Source organism: Pogona vitticeps, chromosome 3 (genome assembly GCF_051106095.1).
Source record: "Pogona vitticeps strain Pit_001003342236 chromosome 3, PviZW2.1, whole genome shotgun sequence".
In the NCBI taxonomy this organism is placed as follows: Eukaryota; Metazoa; Chordata; class Lepidosauria; order Squamata; family Agamidae; genus Pogona; species Pogona vitticeps.
In genome coordinates, this window is record NC_135785.1 from 211,165,471 (window position 1) to 211,179,217 (window position 13,747).

A 13,747-nucleotide genomic window follows, 5' to 3' on the forward strand; every position below is an offset into this window, starting at 1 on the left:
CTATTTTTATTTTCCAGCACATGGCATTGAAGCTAGAGGCAACTGCACTTTCAAAACTTAGACACTTCATAGTTTGGCATGATAGCAATCACTGATAGACATTTCCTCCATCAGTTTGACCCCCAAATCAATGGACATGGTCACATTTTGTGGCAGCAATGTTCATACATGAAATCAGCACTGTGATACAGTGTGAGATGGCATAGGTAATATGAAACCAGTTGCTCTTAAGTAAGAGTCAGTGCATTCTTAAAGTCTCTTTTTAATTCAGTAATTTCAGATTAATTGCCATTAAGGGTTGATTCAGCACTCACTCCTGATAATCAAGGTTATCCCAGGATATTGTTCTAGATTTCTTGTAATACAGATAAGAAAATGGTCTTTCAAAATTCTCCAGCCTATTTGTTGGCAGAGAAAAGGGGAGGGCCATTTCATGGAATTTGTCCAAAGGGACAAGGAATTCAGAAAATCCCTAATCCTTCCTCCCAATTAGAAATCAATTGCAGCACAGATTTGTTGTCTTTTCCCTTTCTTCTCAAAGAATTATTTTCGGTTTTTGCCTTGCAAGTAGCAACAACCGCAACTGTTTTGGGGATCTGGCCACCATTTTGTTTCTTTCATAATAATCTGTACCTGTCAGGCAAAGCCCAAAGAAAAAAATAATAAAAAAGTCAAAAACAAAAACCTTGTGGCACCTTAAAGACTGTTATATTTTAATGTGAGCTTTCATGGACAAGTCAACTTCTTCAGACATATGAGGTAAAATACAGCTTTCACACAGTAGAACATGTCTTCTTTATTACAGTCTTCTTTATTATTATTTTTCTTTGGGGTTTGCCTGACATGCTTGCACAGTCTTAACACGTTAGTCTTAACATGGCTATCTCTTCCAAAACTACAAGTCTGTACCTAGTGTCATTCTAGGGAGGTACAGTGTTAGTGATGGGGAGGCAGCCACCAAAAGGATGCTGAAGAAATTTGGGGTGTGTGTGTGTGTGGAAAATTGTGAAGTGGCTTTCTAATTTTGGTAAGACAGTAAAAAGAAATCTCTCAGAAAGATTATCAGAGGGAAAAAAGTCTCCTGAGACGTTCTGGCTTAGCACTCATCATTCTTCAGATTCAGCACCATCCCAGGAATGTTGCATTTTGAGGAGTCAGCAGAAACACATTCTGTGTCTACTGTAGATGTTTATATATACAGATACACAGGAAAGAGTTCCTACCTTGCAAGCACTGTAGGAGGTATGAGGGAGTGAAGTGCTGTGTCCAGCTTCAGAGGGGAAATGAAGCTCATGCTGTGCCACAACTTGTCCTCCAGTTTTCTCAAAAATTTATTCCCCATGAAAGAGGGGATTTGTCTGTCTCACTCTCAGGATGTTTTGGAATTTTATAATGTTTATAATTTATAAAATTTAGGATTTTTATATATAATAAGAACTGCATAACACTGTAAGGAGGTTGAGATTGTTACCCTTCATATTTCTCTTTGTTACAGATGTAATCCTTACTGTAGCTTCCCAGTAAGTGAAGTGAGTGAACGAGTGAGTAAACAGTTTTAGATCACTCCCTGATCTAAAAAAGGTCTTCGAGAAGACTTAAGGATGCCTACAGTTGAAACATGGAAAGCTGATGTAGCACCTGTTTCCACAGAGACAACATTACAATGGAAGATGATTTATGCTTAATACTCTTCTGCTACCTTGAAGGGAATGGTAAGAAGAATCCTGGACTTTACCCATAAGCTATTCTCCTTATTTTGTCTTCCTCTGAATTACTGTAGTTTTTGAAGGGAATTTCAAACTGAGAAGTGAGGAAGAATCTTTGGCTCAGTGCTACTGGCAATATGCAAAATCAATTGTCTATTTTTAAAAATCAGACAAAATTCCATCTGCAGTTCAGTGATAGAGGACATGCATTGCATATGAGTGCTCCTGGGTTCAAATTCTAAAATTTCTGGTTCAAAGGTATGAGGTATGAGGCAATGGAATAAAGGTTTTACCAGTTAGACCAGTGGTTCCAAACCTTGGGTTCCCATATGTTCTTGGACTACAGCTCCTAGTTGTAGTCCAAGAACTGCAGCACAACTGACCAGCACAACTACTGGTGAGTGCTTCTGAAAGTGTAAGAATATTTGGTAGTCTAAGAACACGTGGAGACCCAAGGCTGGGAGCAAACCACAGTGATTAAGTGTAGATATATTCTAACCCGGCTGAAGGTAATTTCCTACATGATTTGGTGTCTGATTGCCAGTAAGTTGGGCCTATGATTTTTAGGTCTACATCTTTGGCTTAATAGTCTGAACTAAAGATGGGGATATTTGTATATGAATATGAATATCTCCGATGCAGCTGGACCTAACGAGAGTCTGGCCCCTGGGACCAGACTGTCCACTCATGCATCCTGCCACAGCGCCGGTCCCATTCATACTGTTCGGAGCTCTGCTCTCTTCCCACTTGACTGGCCACCCAGTAGCCGTGCAGGGAGACTCGTCCTCCCACCCCTTGCCTCCAGTGGCCAGCCAAGCAGGAAGACAGCTGAATTCTGGGTGCCATTGGCAGAATGAGTGGGAGCAACACTGAGGAAGAATGAGTGAGTGAACAGTCTGGTCCCGGGTGCCGGACCATCGTTAGGTCCAGCTGCGTCTGGGATATTTGTATTTGTATATAAATACGAATATGCCCATCTCTAATCTGAAGCTTTTGTTAACTCCAATATGGCTGTGGCTAATATTCAGTTTATGCTGATGTATTATGTCAAAGATAGCAGGGATAATTTTGACACTAAAGCATTTGCAGGATAATTGCAATCTTATTTATAAACTGTTCTTATGCTTTTATAAGGTATTATCAAATGAACACACACAAACACACACACATATAGTGTCATCCTTCCATCTATCTTATTTTATATAGACAGTCTTCATTAATTTGACCATTATCTTTGCATTATTTGAACTTAAGATCAATATATTTGTATTGTTGAAAACTACAGTTAGCGGAATGACCCCAGGCTGATTCACCTTTCCCTTTGGGGTTCCGGTCTGAGGGAGGAACAGTGTTTGTATCAAGCTCTGCTCCCTTTTTAATCTTTTTAATCTTTATTTTTAATATTTACAAAGTACTCAGCTGCTCAAGTGATCCTCTCCAGGACACATCCAAATCTGTCTCTGAAGTCAAGTTCTCTCTCTTCCTGGTTGGATGTTTAAGGTACTTATTTACAAACCTTGAAGCTGCAGCTACGTTAACAAGACGTTGTTATTTGTATTGTTTGATCAAGAACATAAGCATGTGGTAGAACTATTTTGTAAACATTTAGTTACTTTTTTATAATGCACAACACCTTCAGCACTCTATTTGTAATATTTTTGGGAGTCTATTAAAAAAAAAACCAAACCAACAAACGACCGAGTCATTCTGAAATATAAGAATGCATTGTCACGATTCTGTTGATGCTGACATTGTTAACAGTTCCTCCCACATATGCTGGGGAAAATCCTGCTATTGCCAAAATATCAAATAAAACAGAGAATTCTTTGAACATTGTGATAAGTGAAGCCTTTGTTTCAGTTTGCAATATCTGAATTTTTCACAATAGATGATAGGGAAACTGATGTAATGTACAGAAGGCTGAGGAAGGCATACAGATTGTACAGAAAACAAAGTAGAATGTCTATAAATAACATCAGACTTAGTAATTTTAACTACAGTTTTGATACAAATTGTGAAATAACTGTGTTTGTATATCCTAACATCAGGTTGCTGAATAGTTCTCCTTGGTGGTATCATGATGTTAGGGCCCATTCATTTAATGAATGACAATTGGGAAAGGACAATCGAAGGATGAAAAAGCAGAGACTAGCAATATAGTCTGTACTCAAAATAGGGTAAAATGTAAACTAATGGCAATAAAACGCAATGCATTTGAAATTAGCTTCATGTTAAATGTGTGATGCTAGAGACAGAGAATGTGCAAGGTGTAAGCATTGAACAAAATTACACAAAAGAGAACTGTTCATATGGGGGAAAAACAAAGAAGGAAAACTTTTCCCTAGGCCTCAGAATGGAAATGATATACAAATCCACGACAGCTTCATTATTAAACAATAACACAATTTTATTCTGCCAAACTTGGATCAATCTCTTACATTAATTCATAACAATGAGGCTGCAAGTCTATATACAGCAACATGGGAGTAAGTCCCATGAAACTTACTGCAATTTATTTCTGAGTAGTCATGTTGAGGACTGCATTGTAACAGTATACTACAGGTACATGAAAACACACCTATGAAACACATACCACCATCAAAATCATGCACAATGCATTACTTTGCAGGCCAAAGCATGCAATTGCCATTTCATATGGCACCTCTATATGCAAATATCTTTTTGTCCTGTTAATATTGCAGATAAGTTAATCAATAAAGTCCAAAGCTGCTGGTTCCCCTCCGCCTAGGTCCCAAGAGCCTGACTTGTGATTGTTACTAAAAAACCTCACAAGTTAGGGTCTCAGGGACTAGGAAAAGTCCGATAAGATCCAGTCGAATTCTTCTTCTATTAATGACAATATATTTTGATGCGGTTTTAGAGAACAGCTCTTTCGGTAGGTTTGGAAGATAGAATGCAAATAGGCTGCAGTAATACTGTCAAAATAGACTTTCTGTAGAATGAGCAAAATTACTAAGATTTTTGAATAACCTACAATGTACAAGGTTTCCAAAGTTGTGCATGCAAAAGAAGTAAGAAGAGGAAGCTAAATACATGTTAAAATTGGCTTGAAGCAGACTTTCATACAATTTTCTTCCAGGGACTTAAGCATAGATTAAACATTTCAGCATTATATTCGAGCAACATTATTATAGTGGGCCTTAATATAGTCTGCATTTGAAAGCCATTCTAGAGTTAGAATGCCCTTTGGGCATCATTTAAACCCCCTCCCTTCCTTATTCCCATATTGAGTTTTTATCTGCAGACCAGTACAGAAAAAGCCTCTGCTTCCTGAATGCAGATCTGTTTTTCCCTCCCTAAACTGCAGAATACAGAGCCTTTTAGCAGCTTGTTACTCCTTGTGCCAGGCCATTTGAACTGCATTGTAACTTTCATAAAAACCATTCTTCACACAGTTCTGGGGTGGGAGGGAGACCACCCCCCTGCAATCATTTTTTTAAGGTCCAAGTCTTTTAATAACATAACCACAACACTGAAAAGATTCACATTCTTTTTCTCCATTGACATTTCGCTTCATTTGTGGAATGGCAAAGAAAATGTCTACTTTAGGAACAGATCCATGACGTTCGGAAGAAGAACCCAGAGCCAAAGAATCAGCAGCCCCAAAGCTCCTGACCACTGAAGTGGAGTCTTGTGTCTATAATTCATTCATGTCTTCGTGATGCAGTTCAGCTTCAAAAGGGAAGAAAGGTGGAGAGAGAAAAATACAAGTAATCAAAATAATTTGCTGGAGAACAAGTTGTCAAGGTATACAGAAAAATAAACAAGAGAAAATATTTTCAAATGATCCCTCCCCTTCTCCCTGTTGGATCCCTTACCCCCACCCCCACCCTATTTCAACACAATGCTACTTTGGATTCCATACAAAATGTTGGATAACTTTAAAAATGTTGGTGGAGGAAAGGCTATCATGTCACAATCAAATGGTTCCTTTGTCGTTTGCTCTGCATTACAGTTCAAATGGTTATGCCTCAGGCATGAAACAGTTAAAGCAAAGCACCACCAGCACCATAATTTCTAAACATTTCTTCAAGAAGAAGATAAACACATGCTTTTTGTTATAACTGTAGTATGGATTTCCAAAATAATTTTTGACCGTAGCTTCCAAACAAATAATTAGGAAGAAAAAAACTAGTTCCTCCATAAATACACGACATTAACATAATTACACCCCCCACACTCATAGACCCATCCTCCTGAGGGAATACATCTGATGCTCAGTAGATGGAAATCAGTCAGATTTCTAGCTGCTCTCCGACGCACCTTTGCTTCTCACTGACTGACTGGGTTTTACCTCCCATGAATATGCGCGCGCACACACTCAGACAGACATGCTCACTTACACACACTCAGACAGACGCACACACATAGTCAGACACACACAGAGACACACACACACACACAAAGGCAAGGCAAAACAACGGATGCTGACTCAGAGATGTTGCATGTGGAGGTTGGGTGGCATCGGCTGGAATTTTCACTGCACTCATCATTAACATTAACTCAATCTCTCTTTCTCTCCAGCACCCCCCTCTTCCCCCCTCCCCGCAACACTTCTGTCAGACCTACTGGACTGCAGCATTTGCCTGACGCTGTGACTTCAGCCTTTGCAGGTCAGATGTTGGAAGAAGAAGAAGAAAGGACCAAAAAGAAAAAATGAAAAAAAAAAGAAAAGAAAAAAGAAGAAGCCCAAGGAATATTCATAAGAAATGCCTTCAATTTCTTCTAAGGGGTCCCTCTTCTTTATTTTTCCACCTTTCTACTTCCTCTGGAGCTGTATCTCAGTTGTTTGACATCTTTCCGGAAGAAAATGTCTTGAGCTGCAATAAGCCAGTAGCCTGCTGGTCCTCCCCTCACCTCACCCTTCTATTCCCACCCCCTTTCTCCCCCTAATCAATAAGACAGATCTCCAAATGCAGTTGTGAAAACAAGGCTCTGCACAGATGTACATCCCCAGTCTTCTGCTTCAGAAAGAGCAGAATCCCGGCTCTCTCTCACACACGTGATGTAGGGAGAAATAATGCCAGCAATTCTTTAACAGACTTAGAATTTATTCTACGCCTTCTTCACCTACTCCCCCCTTTTTTTGTGCTGAATTCATGAGTGGAAAGGATTCCTTGGTATACACGAGCGACCTCTCCCAGGCTACAAGTTTGAAACCTTTTATTCTGGGCAGTACAGATGGGGTGGGGGAGGAACTAATGGGGAAAATTAGTAATGTTAATGTTGATAAGAATCTTCTTGTAATAAAAATTTTATTCTTTTTTAAATAGTTAGACAGTTGCATCATAGGAACGCTGCTTTTTTTCCAAATTATTGCCTGGTTTTGAGCCATTCATGTGATGATGATAATGATGATAAATAATAAAAAGTTGGCTTTAAAAATTGTAACTATCTTCCTAAAACAATATATGTGTGGTGAATGAGAGAACGAAAGTGTGTGTGTGTATGTGCATTTTTCTGTCTTGGGGGGGGAACAAAAGAACAGCTATAATGTATGATAGCAGCATTTTTGCACCCTGGTACATGCTTTGAGCATTATTTGTCTGTCTGTCAGCCTGCCTGTCTCTGTTCATCTATCCATACACATAAAGACTGAGTCACTGGACAAAGACACACTGCATATCATGTAAATCTCAGCGAAAGCTTTGCTGGTTGAAACACAGGTGTGTGCTAGTTTCGTAAAGTGCAGTTTTCTAATCTGCTTTAGTTTGTTCCTTTGTGTTTAATACTGTGTTGAATGATAGAAATAACTCTCTGGGCTAATGTGCATATGTTTGTGTGTGAGAGAGAGGATGTGAGAGAAACATTTTTTTCATTGAGGAAGAGATACCTGATTTGAAATAACCAGCTTTTTAATGTATGAAGCAGAGTGTTACTCTTTTCTCAAAATGAAAATTTCAGTTCTCACTCCCCTTTCCAGCATACAGATAGGTTCCATCATTCAGTGCAACACTGCAATACTAAGTAAGGCAAGCACTTGGCAATTCAAGAGGAACAACCATCATGAATACCAAAAATATAAACAACTGTAACAGAGGAAAATAGCAAATGTGTCTATTAAAGGTAACCACTCCCACACTCCTCAGTCTATTAATAGAATTACAAATTTCAACAATTCACAAAAGATAGGCAGTTAAGAAGTAATTAAAGTACTGTATCTTCAAAAGGGGGACAAAAGCAATACTACAAAATATCTCAAATTGATACAATGAGCCAAAATCCTGACACGGAGTGAAAGAATGCTAGCTGTTAATACAACAAAAACAGGGCTAAAATCAGATTTTGGAAACCAATAAAAATGAAAAGATCAGGGCATTCAATTTAAAGACAAAAATAAAAGACACATACAGCACGACTTACAACAAATATATGTTATTAGATTGGTCGTCATCTGTTACCTGGGAATCCCAGGCATAATCACTTAGAATTAAGTTCTACTGGATTCTGTTACATATAAATACACTTACTAGGGAGTAAGTGCTTCTGAAAACAGTGAGACATACTTTAAGCACGCATAGCAAAGAGCTGTGGAGCTCTTTTTTCTTAGAATTCAACAATTTATTTATTTACTTCAGCTATTCCATCTACTGTTTCTGTTATTTTTCTGTAGAGTTGCCACAATACCCTGGGTAAATTAATGTACAGTGCTGCCTGTCTATGGATGACAGGCTAAGGAAATGCTCTTCTCTTTCTATAACTGAGCTTGCACATGCAAACAATAGTCTACCAAATAGGCCAGCTTTTTGAACCCTTTGTTTTCTATATGGCATTTGGCAACTTTGCAGATGAGAAACGAGATGTAAAATACCAGTTGTCTTTCATTTTGGTCTTCTTTTAGCATCGTCTGTCACGTCATATGTCTTTCTCTAATTGTTGTCTGATCAAAGGTTAAAAATAGTAGGTACCCCATAGGTATTTCAATTTAAAAAGTTATTTAAAAATACATATGCAAAGTAATATATAGTTGAACATTTTGCAATTTTATTTTCAGGAGGTGATTTGAGAAATATCCAGGTTCAAGTGCTAAGGCTACATTTGGAAACACCTTTGGGGCCGGTAGGAAATGTAGACAAGATTAAATCAATAGCTGAGATGTCGTAATCAATCAGCTCAATTACAACTGCCAGAGACCTGGGTTTAAGGTCCTTCCTGATTTCACTTTCCTAATCATTAACCCCTGGACATCTCTAAGTGTTTAGTCACCTTCCTTTATAAAGAGAACTATGAGTATTGCAGGGGTGGGGGTCCTGGATTTTCAGTATTGCTGAATTTAAGGATTAGCAAACAGGCTGTTGGCTTAGAGAATTCTTTCTCATGTGAGATTTTATATACACTCAATATTTGTGTTTTACATATAGAGCTATATGATTATGGCACAGGCAGGGTGGGTAAAAAAAATACTGCCAGTTAGCATTCCACAGGCAATTTCTTTCAAGATCACAAATATGAAGGAACTTGCAAATTAGACTTCAGCCAGACAGTGCTCTCTACTGAACATGGATAAAATAGTTCTCCTTACCTATTTTCCAGAGGAATTTGAGCACATGATCACTTACATCTCCTACCCAAGTGTGTTTGGTTAAGCAGCCTCTTTAAAAATATTGATCTTTTGGGGATATATTAAATTTTAAAGTTATAGCTTATCTGTCTAAATACTGCAAGGAACATAGTAAATAACAGCAGTTTTGAAATTTGAACATTCCTTTCACAACAAACAAACAAACAAACAAACAAACAAACAAACACACACACACACACACACACACACACACACACACACACACATCCTACCATTTCCTTGGTGAGTATAACATATATTCTAACAATCTCTATAGAGAAAAAATGCTTTAGATTATTACTGAAAACTTAACACATCACCTCCACATTTCCTTTTCAACCTTGATGTAGGGGGAAATAATCTTAGGCATCATCATCATCATCATCATCATCATCATCATCATCATCATCATCATCATCATCATCATCATCATCATCATCAATGCATTTATACTTTTATCACACTTCTGTTGTAACTGTTATATTGTTCAAGGGAATACCAAATCTCAAATATGGTACATACTGTATATACATCTAGATTACTATTAGAATTAATATGTTTTCATTATCTCTGTTTAATACAAAATTCCATGTCTCTCTCTCCAACTCTGTATTTTCTCTTAATTAACCCTCCCTTAAGAAACTGTAGCTGAAGGGATATGATGTAAAATACACACCCACAAGGAACTAGAGGTTCTATCTGGGTTCTGATATGCTCTACGAACCTATGTGCAGTGTGGCACTGGCACTGAGTTGAATAACATATATTTTTATTTGTATATAGGGCTAGGGGGGGAAACAAAGAGTTACTTTTCTTGACTACAATACCTAGAATACCCCAGCTAGCATGGACACTAAAGAGGACACTGAGATGGATTAGTAAATGGCATTTGGACATAATCCAGAGAAAATTAAGCATGTCTGAAAATCATTAAAAGACATAAGTATTCCATTGTATGATTGTCCCATTGGATTATTCCAGAGAGGCTTTACTGCATTTAACTTTCTCTGCATTGTGGCTAATGTTATTAAGGCCTAAGCAAACTGACTGCTGAAATCTATTCATGTTTACTCAACAAGTGCATCCCACTGCCTTGAAGCCACTGGTGATATTCCACTACTGAAATGGCTTCTATCAGCAGAACTGGCCAGATTTATGTGAGAATTCCAACTTTTCCCACATACTGTCAAAATCCACTCTGGAGGGCGAGAAACCCCCTGGAAACTGCAAAGTACCACTGAGGGAAGTAAGGAGAATCATATTCTGTTGTACCACTGGAAGCCGACTGGTATCATGAGGGTTAATGCTACTAGGTCTTAAGAACCCCATTCTCAAATGTGGGCAGAGGACTGCAACCTGAGCGAGATGAATTTTCTGAAATAATAGGATTCAAGGATGGCAAATACTGTACACATATTTTTATATGTTTATTAGATATGCTGTCCTTGAGCTCTGCCTTATATGGAGATTATACTTTGTTAGAAACCAGCTACAAACCAATGCACAATTTTGGTGCGGACCTAATTCTGTTTATTTTAATAGGTCTTTACTTACGTATGAATAAGCATGGCTAGAATCATCTGATAAATTGGGAAAAAAGTGTTTTTATGGCTCCATTGATAATAAATAGGATTATATAAATGTGTAGGCCCGTGGCAAAAATCTCTGCCGTTTTCATGCACAGTAACAAGAAAACCTGGTGCTTTGAAAATATTTATTTACTTTGGACCACATTCATTTCTTGATTATAAATCAGTCTCTTCCACGTAAACTGCCAGCCCAAAAGTCCCAGCTCAGCTCAGTTTCACATCTTCTCCAATAAGAGTTCTATTGACAATTTAAGGAGACACACAGAAACAACTTTTGCTCCCCCTTATTAGAACTCTCTCTGTTTATTTTTAAAGGGAAAAGTAATGGCATTTTTAGCCGGCCAGGTATGAAGTTGAGAAGGATGACGAAGAACTTAACAGGCACATTATTCAGCTTGTTGAACAGTGTAACACGCGGAAAGCTTAAAATTGTTCTCAACAACCACAAGGGGACAGCACTTGATTCCTGACTAGAAACACACAGTTTCCACAATAAGAGGCAAAAGAAGAAGCAGCGACACCGCGGCAACCAAAACAAAGGTGATATTCCAGCCATTCTTTAGGTCCAGGAAATAGAAGTGGTGAAGCCTTAGAAGAAGGCAGCTTCATACCAGAATAAATGTACTGCTGGGTTTGCTTTTCAGTTTGAAGATTATACAGAATGCATGGTTTTCCTTCCTTCCTTTTTAATTTTGAAAAAAAAATTAACTACCTTATCAAGAAAAGGAAAGCATGAGAAATGCATTATTGTGTAGATCCAGGTTACATTTTTAAAGATGGACACGAAAAAATGTTAAGGCTTTGGATTTTGGTATCAATGCTTAAGGCATGGCACAGTATAAATGATAGCGAGAAATACATCCTAGGTTCTTAATACTTCCTTTTACTAGTCTCCTTCTAAGTGTGTGCATAAAACACTGTGAATTATTGGCAATTATAGCCTCTAGCACTTTTATTAGTACCAACTTTAAGGTTTCAAATTTTTAAAAAGTTACAGTACAGCCAATACATGTTTACATTGTAGTAATTCCCTCTCAGTTCAATGAAGGTTAATCCCAGGTAAGTGGATAAAGAATGAAACAATAGTTGTGCATACAAATATCGTCTTTTTAAAAAAATTATTCTTCCTTAAATCTATTATTGCTCTAAAGAAGATATAAATGCTCCAAAATTACAGATTGGTCAGATGTAGAAAAAATATATGATTTATTTCATTACCTGTTCTCACCCCTTTTCTACCTTTTTCCTGATTTTTGCTGATTTTTATATCATTACCATAGGAAGCTGAATAGTTCTGGATCATGTATCACTTTCACTTGATTCAGGTTGAATTGTGGAAATAAAAAATACCTAACAATTATTCAGATATTCTATGTTCTAACATTTCCTGGGCTTGTTGTTACAGTGGTGGTGATGGGGAGATTTCATGCAAGAAGATCCATTTATTTTGTTTTTTTCCAGTTCAAACAGCTGCAATGAATATATTTTAAATTACTTCAAATATCACTCTGCTCATTCTTGAGCAGGTTAAACAGATCCATTAATTGCAAAGCAGTTTACTCCGCTCACCCACAAAATGCCTTCACTGTTTAAATTTCAAAGGAGTCTGCTTTGTTGAAACTTTGTGCTCATGTTGAATTTTTGTACAGATGTTTTTTACAAATGTATATGTAAACATTAAATAATTAATGTCAGCTTGATAGACTCTGAAGAAACAGCACAGAAAATATACAACATAGACATGATAAAAAGGGCTATTAAGAAATTACTTGATGAGTTTAGAAATAATCCACTGAAGTATTTCTTAAAACTGTTATTATTATGAATACTTTGTTTAGCCACTACATATATCTGTTTCACAAAATATGCAGTATTCATAAATTGTGATACTATTCTTTTATCCCTTTAGAGCTCTAACCTGAATGTATTAAAAGAAGTCCTTTATGGTACTTTCTGAGAACCACAGGTAATAGTTCAACAAACTTTCATGCCTCACATATATATTTTCTCATGTATATATTTTCCCATTCACAATGTTCATAGAGTTGATGCTATACATGAATCATTTGGGATAGTGGCTGTAGCTACAGCTAAGAAGGTACTTCACTAGCCTGAAGGAAGCACAGGATATTATAATGCATCAGCTTTCTAAAAAACCTGCATTTCCAAATATAATTGGTGGGTTTTATGTGTGAATTGTTCACACGTAACGCTTTGTAAAAGTGGAACTACACAGAAATATTAACAATGATATTGTGTAGTTCTTTAAGAAGTGTCAATTTCTTTCTTAGGACCAAAGCAATGTTTTAAACAATCATAGTAAAGGTTTGGTTATTAAGTATATGCATAAGAGTAATATTTTAAAACTTTCTACACAGCAAAGGTTAAATCCCATCCTGCATTCTCATGGTTTACTCTCTTTTCCCTCTCAATCAATTCCATTGATTTTAAGGGTCAAAGGCTATACCTTCATTGATCAAGAAAACAGCCTGACACAGCGAAAGAGTCTGCCAATTCCAGACAGATCAATCACACCTTTGTCTGCTTTCGATATATTATGGTTATTTATTCTGCATCTCTGTAGTTTTCTGTCTGAACGTAATAATGCTGCTGAGGAAAATAAAAGGGGAAATATTCCATTAACAATGTTTTAAGTGCTTCTTTGGTCTTTCTGAGTGTGGTTTACAGTGGAAATTGGCCAGCTCTCTGGATTTCATTTTTTACTTGGAATAGGACTCCAGAGCTGGTATTAAAATCTTTTTATTGTCAGCATTTTGCAAGTGTTAATCAAGAATAAAGGTCACCCTTTGGAAAACTGCAGCATGAAATGTGCTTTGAGAAATAATTAGGTTTGATAGAATAACAGTTAC

The 13,747-nt window shown here is 37.2% G+C and overlaps 1 protein-coding gene and 1 long non-coding RNA gene across 13 annotated transcripts in view; one reads left to right on the plus strand and one right to left on the minus strand.

Annotated features, from left to right (window-relative positions):
* Positions 1-4,088: 4,088 nt before the first annotated feature.
* USP25 (ubiquitin specific peptidase 25) overlaps positions 4,089-13,747 on the minus strand; it is a 412,805-nt gene continuing 403,146 nt past the window's right edge. For all 12 annotated transcript variants that reach the window (XM_078388974.1, XM_020785423.3, XM_078388967.1 and 9 more), the window contains one exon: positions 4,089-5,399. The gene's annotated coding sequence lies outside the window, so the exon portion shown is untranslated. The remainder of the gene's footprint in view (positions 5,400-13,747) is intronic.
* On the plus strand, positions 5,340-13,520 carry LOC140705655 (uncharacterized). The gene is made up of 4 exons (XR_012085098.2): positions 5,340-5,474; positions 6,252-11,417; positions 12,787-12,843; positions 13,330-13,520. It is a non-coding gene; the product is annotated as an uncharacterized LOC140705655 (long non-coding RNA).